Raw genomic sequence first — 10,756 nt, 5'->3', positions numbered from 1 at the left:
GAGCTGGTTCGTCGAGCCAGAGACTCACAATGAGTATCGCCAGGAATTCCTAATCTTAGCCTTTTTTTAGTCTTTGTGTCTGTGCGCTGTTTTATGATGAAGATCTACCAACTCGACCAAATCGTCACTTTGCTCCAGCATCACCTGGAACATGGCTAGCTGAATCCAATCACGCCGCCTTCGAATGTTCGTCCTTTCCCAAAGCAACCAAAACAGAGCTATCGCTCAACAAACTTGGTTTAACCGCGTTCAACTATGAAATTTATCATATTAGCGTCGCGAGCGGCATTACCTGAAAATACAATGGTGGCTATTTAGCTTTGCTGCGGAGAAAGCATTTACATGTGCATAATAGAGAGTACACGTGTAATGTATTCAAGTTCAGATTCGTTAAACTTGCGTAGCTATTTTTGTCAGCTGCTTTCAGGTGTGCTCTATAAAACATCCTTTAAAAGAAAAGGGACGTCATAAACGCCCAAGGTGTTGCACAGACGCGGTCGCAAGGCACGCGAAGCAACTGTTTTCTTTTCCAGTGGCAACGCTGCCTCTTATAAATCTGCCATGTCGCCATGTATCCCTGCAATATTATCCTTTTTCGCAATTACAAGCATTCTGATGTGAGTAACGCTTTCAATACGGTATTTCTTGTACAGTTAGACAACAAGAGGGAGGGATCTCTGCGCCAGCTCCCTGCTGTTTGTTGCACTATTACAGGGCAGCGCACGCCTTACAGGGCTAGGGTGCCTCGATGTGCTCGCGCACATCGAGGCACCCTATACAGGGCAGCGCACTGCGAGTACGTCATCAGAATTGTTTCGCAATAGATCCTTTGTGCGGAAACCTGACTGCGAGCATAAAACTGTAAGATCTTCTACGCTGTATTTTTCCACTGTTACATACGCCAAAACGCTACATGCGCTGCGTGCATTTAGCAAACATAAAATGAATTCACCTATAATTTAAAATGCCTTTCAAATCTGCATGCTTGAAAATCGTTTAAGAATTGGTGACGCAATTATCGAGGCATTTTGTTGAGATTGCTGTCTTCACAAAAGCTTACATTTGCAACGACATGAAAAAGTAAGAATAACCACTGGATCGAAACAATTGTTTCTAACGCAAGACTTGCAAACCAGCATCCGAGTAGTTCACAATCCCTTGCTCACATGTCAAATCATAAAACTGCTCATTTCTGTACCTTGATGATTACCGCTCTGTCTGGTCCTCTGAATAAAAACTTAACCCCAAGAGATCGTAAATATTACACCCTTAGCGAAAGCTCATGGGAGCCATATGATGCTGATATCTAAGCATGATTACAAAAGCGCGATATTACCTGCCTCATGAATATCCTTTGGATCCCAAACTGATTCTCGTCGTGCGGTTTGATTATAGTAAACTCTCCATTCTTCAGGAGTTTGTAAACAAATTCTTAAACGAATATTTGTGTGTCACCTATCTGCGTCACATGAATGTTGCGGTATCTTTCTGCGAATAATTGAAAATACATACTCAATTTGTCAGCTCTAAATATGAACTATGCTTTGATTGTCGATTTCTGTTAACGGAACATAAGCATTCACTTAAAGTGGCTCATGTGGCCATTGCTATAAAATGGGAGTCGTGTGTCATCTGAGACCGAAGACCCATGTCCGCATATAGAAGAAGCCTTTCCCCCTTGCCTGCCTCCCGAACGCAAGGGCCGCGGAAACGTGCTCGCATTATCGCAGCTTTTTGAGAAATAAGAGGGGGCCAGCAGAGGCCTACATCTACTCGGGTACCGCTAGCCAACCCTGATAGCTAATCGTGCTCGTCACTGGAGATATTAACGTAGACGTTTTAATTAAGCAAATCCGTAGACGCTTAACTATGTCTGCGAAATACCTTGCGAAAAAATTGGCCGCGTATCTGCGTGCTTCGCTGCAAATGTCGTGTAAAGACGATAGAAGAGCCGCTGTGTGAGATATGGACGCCATCTGGCAATACGTCGGGAAACATGAGTGCTGTGTTGCGTGCTGGTAGTCCCGGCGCAGCAGCAGGCGAAGACCGGCGGTGACCAACGCGACCGGCGGGGACGCCAGCCAGCCCGAAAACGCGGTTTGGCGCGAAGCGCTGAAGCAGAGAAACGGCCGCACTCAACGAGTACTCTCCACACACTCTTTTATTTACACGTCGCCTGGGTAAAACAGGAACGTCAGAGCGGCGCCCACAGCCGGCAGCCTGAAGGCCGCCCACAACGCTGCTTTTTCATTTTTTAAATATTTTTTTTCACCTTCTTGGCCTTCTCAAAACTAAAGTTTTTCAACACCAACCCATGGCATTCGTACAGTGCAATACAGAACCGAAACCGAAACACAACAATGAGCTCGTGCGAAGGGCACGGAGGAAGGCAAATTTCAGCGCAGTCGCATTTTCATCTTTGTTGAAACAGCGCTCACTAGACGACGACGAAGTAAAAGAAGGCACAGGACAGGCAGCGCCTGTCCTGTGCCTTCTTTTACTTCGTCGTCGTCTAGTGAGCGCTGTTTCAACAAAGATGAACGCATACCAACTCTTTCAAGCTTCCATTCTTATGCATTTTCAGCGCAGCTTAAAAAACTAGGGTCCTTAAAATTACGTATGTATGCATTTTCTATTAAAGGAACACGCCACCTAATGCTTACCTAGTGATGTTGCACCTCAGATATGCATGATATTTACTTTTTGATCGACAACGTTCACAAGTATGAACAGCCTTACCAGTTCAAGACGGCTGGCCCTTGGGCAAGTGGTTCAACTTTGGCCGAGTGGCTGAATTGAGGGACGTGCCGACAAACAGAAAGACAGACAGACAGAAAGGCAGACCAAAATTTCTGCGTTTAAGTTCCCCAAGAAAGACTATCGTCTTTAAAACTCCGTCACGAAATCCGCCATCATTGCCACTCAACGTGGTGAAGCAACATATCGTAACCATGTCTACATGCGCCGCATCGAAAAATGAAAGAATACACCTGCAGGCTGGTGCTCTGCATTAAAACATCGGAATGCTACGCACCGCGGTGATTCTTCCAAATTCAAACCACCACTCTATAATAAATAAGGCTTTGAAAGGAAGATGCATCTCTTTATGCCATTCAGGCTGCTCTTCAAGGCTGAACAAACACGTTCAATTATTAATAAAAAAATCACCGAGATACATTGTACATTTAGCGTATAAACACGAACACATGCAAAGTGTTCCACATAAACTCTAACTCCTTTATTTTTAATCCGGCGGTCCTGTTGGCGGAGTAGTTTAAATCAGCGCTACACTTCATGTTTTCTTTCCAACAGGGCCAACGACGCGCATGGAAATGGCATACTGAAATACTGCAACCAGACCGTAAGTCTTTCTGCGTAAAGATCACATGGGGCGGGGTATTTTTTTCTTTCCTTTTCTTACTTATTCATTTGTTTTATTTTATTTTTTGCTGAAAGAGCGAAGTCCCCTTTAAGTGGTAAAATTTAAGGAGGGGCCGGCCCCCGTCAACTAGGTCTGTGTGCCGGGAACGGAGAGTAGGGGGCCTCCTCATCTGGTGGAAAAGATAACGTTGTTGTCATCCCGAAGAGATGCCAAAGGAAAAGATTCATTGATTTGGATGACCTGGAATTCGAACCCAAGACCTATCGGTCCTGGACAACAGGTGCCCGGCGCTCTACCGACGGCGCTATAGGCGCACATGCACGAAGCTTTACAAGCGCGCTTCATATCTCTCACACCTCCCTCTCACAGTGATCTTCATGGGCTGGGCGGTGCCACTGTCTAGAGACGGTGAAGTGAAATACTGTATCATGACACTAACGAGTGCCGGCAGGGAGCGCTTCTGTAGTTTCAGCGCAACGGGGGCTTTCAATGCATTATTGTAGGAAACTCGGTGCAATGCGCCGTACGCGATGATTCGGTGAGGTGAGGACGCAGCACGGGTTTTGGCTTTCGCGTCGTGTTAGCGTGTTGACTCGTCGACAGAGTAGTAGAGCTTCCACATGCACCAGCGGTATTTCTCCGCCGCCTGCTGCTTCGAGCGCGACAGCACCGGCTAATAAATCTGCTGCAATAAGTGGCACAGAAAGGCAATGACGTCGGCGGGGGAATGTCGCGCAGTTAGGGATTTGGTGCAGCGAGGGAGGCGCCAGCGGTTATCTGAACGCCTTCCTGCGTTCACGTCTCAAGCTACGAGCTCTGCCTCAAGCATTCGTATACGCATGAGTACAGGCGTAGGTTACACTATTACAGGGCAGCGCACGCCTTAGCGTTTGTCTCGTCAGATGATGACGTTTTGAATCAGTGCATATGTTCACTAATTGCTTGTTGATGTCATCTTTGCGCGAGATTCGCAAGATGCTGTGTCCAGGTGTACGTTAACTACTTCATCTAACACGAAGGTTAAGTCAAGATCATGGACGTTAGCGGTCAGGATGAAGATTTGCCACTATAGCCTCAAAGTGGGTGCATCTACGTCCAACGGTGCTATAGCTGCCAAACACCAATAGACATTGTGAAAGCTCTCATACATCAGTGTACAATAAACAGTCAACTATTCCTGTGAAGACACGGCTCACTTTGGTGTTATACCGATTCCTATGACGGAGGGATCAACGATGTCTTTTTTTTTTTTCTTGTCACGATTGTTGATGCAGTGCTGGTTTAATGGATTTGGCTCAGTTTTATTCGAACAGGCATAGGATCTTAAGGACATTGAAGGTGAGGCGCAAAACAAGACAGGGGCATAAAGAGGAGACCGACCACACAAGCGCTGTCTTGTTTTGAGCCTCCCCTTCAGTACCCTTATGAATCGATAGCAAATGACCCAAATGGCTGTTTTGCTACAAGCCACATGATATGGCTAATTTTTCATTTGAATTTTTTAAACAGTGTACCTGTTTAAGTTAGCCGTAATTTGTGCGGCCAACCAGAAAACTATCATCATCATGAACGGGTATGTGCCACAGAAATTGGGCAAATGCCACTACTCACCACTAGTTCACTAAGAGAGCGAGAAAGCTATAGAAAAAAGACAGAGGAAAACAGAGAGAAATAATCGGAATAAAGAGATAAAAAGATAGAAAGATAGACAAAGATCTAGAAAGAGATACACAGAAAGAAAGAAAGAAAGAAAGAAGGAAAGAAAGAAAGAAGGAAAGAAAGAAAGAGAAAGAAAGAAAGAAAGAAAGAAAGAAAGAAGAAAGAAGAAAGAAAGAAGAAAGAAAGAAAGAAAGAAAGAAAGAAAGAAAGAAAGAAAGAAAGAAAGAAAGAAAGAAAGAAAGAAAGAAAGAAAGAAAGAAGGAAAGAAGACCACCCAGCTGCGCTCTTCCTTCAGGCTTGCCACGACTAGTGCGAGGCGGCCATACGAGGAAACGGGAAAAGGTGCACGTTAAAGAACCCCAGGTGGTCGAAATTTCCGGAGCCCTCCACTACGGCGTCTCTCATAATCATATCTTGGTTTTGGGACGTTAAACCCCAGATATTATTATTATTATGAGGAAACGGGAAAGGCAACGGCGGCTGCGAGAAGAGCCCGAAGCAATGCAAGCCCTACGCCAACGGCGCCGTGCCTGCAGATCTCTCAGAGGTGCCAGCATTCGGTTCTCGAGTTCGGATATCCGTGTCCTGACTAATCCAGCTAAAACCTAGCAACAATGTAGAAGCGACCAGACTAGACTTCAGGATCGTCCAGTTTCGCTGTTTCAAGCCTTGAGCGACTTAGTGCAAGCTTCGGCGATTTTTTTTAGTTCACGTTACAATCAGGCATTGCCCCAGTTTGATTACAAGTGTTTTAAATGTGAAAGACACTTAGGCATGCTTTACGTTCCCGTGAAATTTAGCCATGTTTCGGCTTCTAGACTTGGCACTTTTAGAAAAAAAAACTGGGGCAGCTTCGCATTAGTGGCGCAAAGCCTCAAGGAGGAGAGGAACTTGGTGGCCTTCTTTGTTTCCCTGTATTTGTCTTTCTTTCTTTCTTCCTCGCTGTCTTTCTCTCTCTGTTTGCCTCTCTTTTGCTATCTTTCTTTTGTCTCTGTTTATTTCTATTTCTTTCTCTCTCTCTAGAGATCTATTTCTTTCTCTTTCTCGCTCTTTCTATCTTTCTCTCTCCCTCTATTTCTCGATTCCTCTATCTATATATTTCTCTCTCTCTTTCTTTCGCTGTCTTTCTTTTATTCTCTCTTTTTCTATATTTCTTTGTTTCTGTCTTGCTCTGTTTTTCTACCTCCTTTTTGTGTCTGCTTCTTTCTAGCTCTTTCTCTCTGTCTTTTTTTTGCTGTCTTTCTATCTTTTTCTCTCTGTCCTTTGTTTCTCTATAATTCTCTCGTTCTCTTTCTATCTCTTTCCTTCTCTCTTTCTGTCTTTCTTTCTCTCTCTCTTTGTACTCGTTCTCTCGTCCATCCGAGTTATCGCATCCCACGCCAGGAAAATGGGCGCTCGTCTTCTGGGAGCGAAGCAGACGATGAAAAAAAATGGACGAAGAGAGCCCGTGTCGACCGAGTTACTGCGTTCATGATGATGATAGTTTTTGTACACGACCGAAGGTCTTTCTCCGAACCTAAACCACTCGGCTGTGGGTCATTCCACGCCAAACGTCCCAAACATTGCGCTCGACCCTTTCCAATTGTATGGTACAAAATTGTGGACGTTCGTATCAGTGCACTATTTGCCCTCGGAAAGTATTTATTGGAAAAAAAAAGTTTTTCTTGTCTGTTACAGTGATTTGAATTTTGCCGTAGTAGGTGAAACATAGGTTGCGAAAAAATACTCTAAAAATACAATACTTTACGGAACGCGTTAAATATCTGCTGTTTACTTGAAAAGGAATGGCACTATATTATTATCGCCCATTCACGACCACTACTTTGTCTCACGATGTGCTTTGTGGTGAAGCAATGCTACAATTCCGCGCCCATTTTGATTATTTTTAAAAAATTCTACGAATACTACAGACGAAATAGGACTATATCATATGGCTGGATAGTTGGCAGTAGGCTTGTCAAAAAAGTATTGAAGTCGATGACCGAGTAGTTTAGAAGTGGAAGGGGCGCAAACATTCAAAAATGTGTCAAACGCCCCGCGTTCAGGCACATGTAGAGTGGTGATGCGGTCCAAGTAAAAATGTACGCTTGGTCTCGTTGGGAAGAGTAAACAAAGGAGATTTATTAGTGAAAGTTTAATCGGAGTGTTTTTTTGTTTTGGGCGAGAAACAGAAATTTATGTTGAGCGTTCGCGGCGTGCCTGGGCGCGGGCCCGTAAGTTCGCTTCACTGCGTCGCCACTGTTCCTTGGGGCAACGGAAGTATGCAGCGCCCACGCGGAAGGCAAGATCGTGTGCTGCTTTGAGTTTTCACGTTGCTGAAAACTTGCAAACAGTGTATATGGCTGGCAGAATGTTTCGGAAGGGCACTAAAGGCTGCCGGTTAGTAATCGCAGGCGCAGGCGGTGTTTTCGATCTCTGCGGATGTTGCAGTTCTTACTTCCGTTTCCGACGTATGGCCTTCGCCACTTGAAATGCCTGTGTTGCTGAGTAGGTGGTGAGCCCGGCATTAAGAGTGGTCAGTGATTATGGCACGAAATGGTGAAACGTGCACGTAGTACCTTTGAGGGAGATTGTAGACTCAAACCTCGCTGGGAGCTCAACTTTCTTCTACACTGCATGCGATGCCTTCATCCTAGTAATCGCCTTGGGATTACTAGGACGACGCCGCCTTAAAGGCGGCTTCGTCCTTTTGTATATTTATCGCTTTCGGTTTCCGTTGTACAGGCTCTCCGTCTAAAATATGACACGATAGGAGTATACTCACCGGTCGCTGCCAAGGATGCGGCCGAAAGACGAACCTTCGAGTGCCGCGTGCTCGCTCGGCAACGCCATCACCGGAGCAGTGTTCACCTCTGCCGAAGGTCCGAGTGTAAGAATACGTAGCACCATTCGGCTCCGAGGCACGAATGGCGCGAGTCACGTTCAAGCGAGCTGCCCATAAAAAAGAATTATAAGTGTATTCCCGGTGCCTGTTAGCAACTTATATAATAATATATTTTAAACGAGCCATCACTCGTTTTCCCTGACACTTCGTCGGCGGCACTGCGGAAAGCCGAAGAATGCGTGTCGAAACGAGAAAACTCAAAGCAGCACACGATCTTGCCACCCGCGTGGGCGCTGCATACTTCCGTTGCCCCAAGGAACAGTGGCGACGCAGTGAAGCGAACTTACCAGCCCGCGCCCAGGCACGCCGCGAACGCTCAACATAAATTTCTGTTTCTCTGCCAAAACAAAAAACACTCCGATTAAACTTTCAATAATAAATCTCCTTTGTTTACTCTTCAAAACGAGACCAAGCGTACATTTTTACTTGGACCGCATCACCACTCTACATGTGCCTGAACGTGGGGCGTTTGACACATTTTTGAATGTTTGCGCCCCTTCTACTTCGAAACTACTCGGTCATCGACTTCAATACTTTTTTCACACGCCTACTGCCAACTATCCAGCCATGTGATATAGTCCTATTTCGTCTGTGATATTCGTAGAATTTTTAAAAAATAATCAAAATGGGCGCGGAATTGCAGCATTGCTTCACCACAAAGCACACCGTGAGACAAAGTAGTGGTCGTCAATGGGCGATAATAATATAGCGCCATTCCTTTTCAAGTAAACAGGAGATATTTAACGCGTTCCGTAAAGTATTGTATTTTTAGAGTATTTTTTCGCAACCTATGTTTCACCCACTACGGCAAAATTCAAATCACTGTAACAGACAAGAAAAATTTTTTTCCAAAAAAATACTTTCCGAGGGCAAATAGTGCACTGATACGAACGTCCACATTTTTTTACAATACAATTTGAGAGGGTCGAGCGCCATGTTTGGGACGTTTGGCGTGGAATGACCCCTGTTTAAAAACGCCACATATTACTTCGAAGTGCCACCTATGATTCTGAAATTTGCGCCTACAACTACAGTGTGTCATAATAGGGTTCATGATGAACAGTGTCAACCTCGGCCGAATCCAAAGGAGGGCGGGAGAAGGTGGGAGGGGGGGGGGGCGAGGGCGCAGATGTCTTGACCGTCCCTGCCCCAACCTTTAATTTTTTGAATATATATAAGCCAATTATGGGTGTTGACGCCCCATAACCAGTGGGTGGCACGTTGCTTACGTTTACGTAGTTGTACAATACTAACGTTAAATGCCGTCCGGTGGTCTCGAAATGGCATGCGTGTGAGAAAGCTTAAATTGCAGACAAAGGAGCACAAAAAAGACAAAAAAGAACAGCGTTGTAAGCGCGATGCTCTGCAGATATGAGCAACGTTTCTTCTTTATATATATATAATTGACGCACTTTCCTGAAGCGTATGCTTAACTTGGATCTTGTAGAACACTGAGGTTCTATTTGGCAATTTCTAATGCTAAATTTCGACAGAGTTGCTTCTACTTCCCATGAGTAAGATTCACTGACCACTTGACCTGTTTTGCAGTGTAATCCTGGGGAGAGTAACAAGCGTCCTCCCTGTCCAGAAGGGTGTCAATGCGCTGTGCAGAACGCGAACAAACCGACTTCAAATTGGTACTGTTGGAAATTATGAATTCATGGGCAACCACTGATTTCAACTTCGAATGCACAATATAAAAATATCTCTCTGGTTTAATAAAAAAATATGTAGCTATACACAACGCTTATTTATGCAAAAGAAAAAAGAATCGCTTTTCAATATTTCGTATAGTGGCCTCACTATCTCAAGCCATGTTTGCTTGGTGCATTTTAGTGGAGCACGCAAAGTTAGAGTGGTGCTAGCACCAATTTTCGAAGGTGAGTTTACTCTGTGATACAAATCTCCTGTATACAGAGACGGCTCTGTGCGAGTGTGAAGCCCAGTAAACGCTGATATTTTATTTTGATATTACAGTCTATTTCTGCATAATGCACACCTATACTGACATCGGCACCATGATGACGCCGTGCTAAGGTGTCAATTCTGGTAACTTCACGCACAAGTATAGCTAGTTGTGGTAACTTCAGATACCGAAACATCGAAAACAGCCGCTTGTGAGTAACCAAAACATTCAAAATGGCGGCTTGCGCGTCACAACCGGAATCAGGGAGCAGAGTTGCCGCGGAAACGTCACGACAACTTGCGCGAGCACGTCTAGAAAAGCTCATACCGTGTTGTGACGTCAGGGCACAGTAGGAACCAAAATTAGCTTTTTAAAAACATGCTATAATTAGATTTTTCATAGCGCACTCACGCTTACTAGTACATTTCCTAGGCTCTTGAAGGCTTGACCTTTCATTTGACGCCAAAAAAAAAAGGGACAAGTAAATATTTTCGTGTCAGTAAACCTTTAAAAGGGCCCAGAACCACCTTCCCTTTTCTTTTTTTAGAAACTTCAGAATAAGATGACCTTCAGAAATTTGTCACCCGACCGATTATTTACAAATATCTGTACTACAAGCGGATGCATTACGGGCTCTATGCTGCTCATTCCCATCCGCCCTCAAGCTACTTACTATCTACGAAGGAACATGACACCCCGCCTGTAGCATTATGGTTCATTTCTTTTGAGCAGGCTTGGCCGAGCGTGAGAATACGACACACGTTTTCTGCCGCAAATTCGCTGTTCTGGCCAGATATCGAAACTCATATGCTCGGACACCACGGCCTGTTTGAAATATTTAATACGCACAGCAACAATAGCAAAGGGCACACTAGTACAAAAATAGTGCCTGGAGACTACATTTCGTTCTGAACTCTTTACGTGC

The 10,756-nt window shown here is 44.7% G+C and overlaps 1 long non-coding RNA gene across 1 annotated transcript; it reads left to right on the top strand.

Annotated features, from left to right (window-relative positions):
* Nucleotides 1-478: 478 nt before the first annotated feature.
* LOC119388798 (uncharacterized) lies at nt 479-9,674 on the top strand. The gene is made up of 3 exons (XR_005182835.2): nt 479-617; nt 3,313-3,361; nt 9,474-9,674. It is a non-coding gene; the product is annotated as an uncharacterized LOC119388798 (long non-coding RNA).
* The last annotated feature ends 1,082 nt before the right edge of the window (nt 9,675-10,756 follow it).

This window comes from Rhipicephalus sanguineus, chromosome 4 (assembly GCF_013339695.2).
Source record: "Rhipicephalus sanguineus isolate Rsan-2018 chromosome 4, BIME_Rsan_1.4, whole genome shotgun sequence".
Taxonomy (NCBI): Eukaryota; Metazoa; Arthropoda; class Arachnida; order Ixodida; family Ixodidae; genus Rhipicephalus; species Rhipicephalus sanguineus.
The sequence above is the reverse complement of the archived record's forward strand: the minus strand, read 5'-3'. Positions and strand labels throughout refer to the sequence as shown.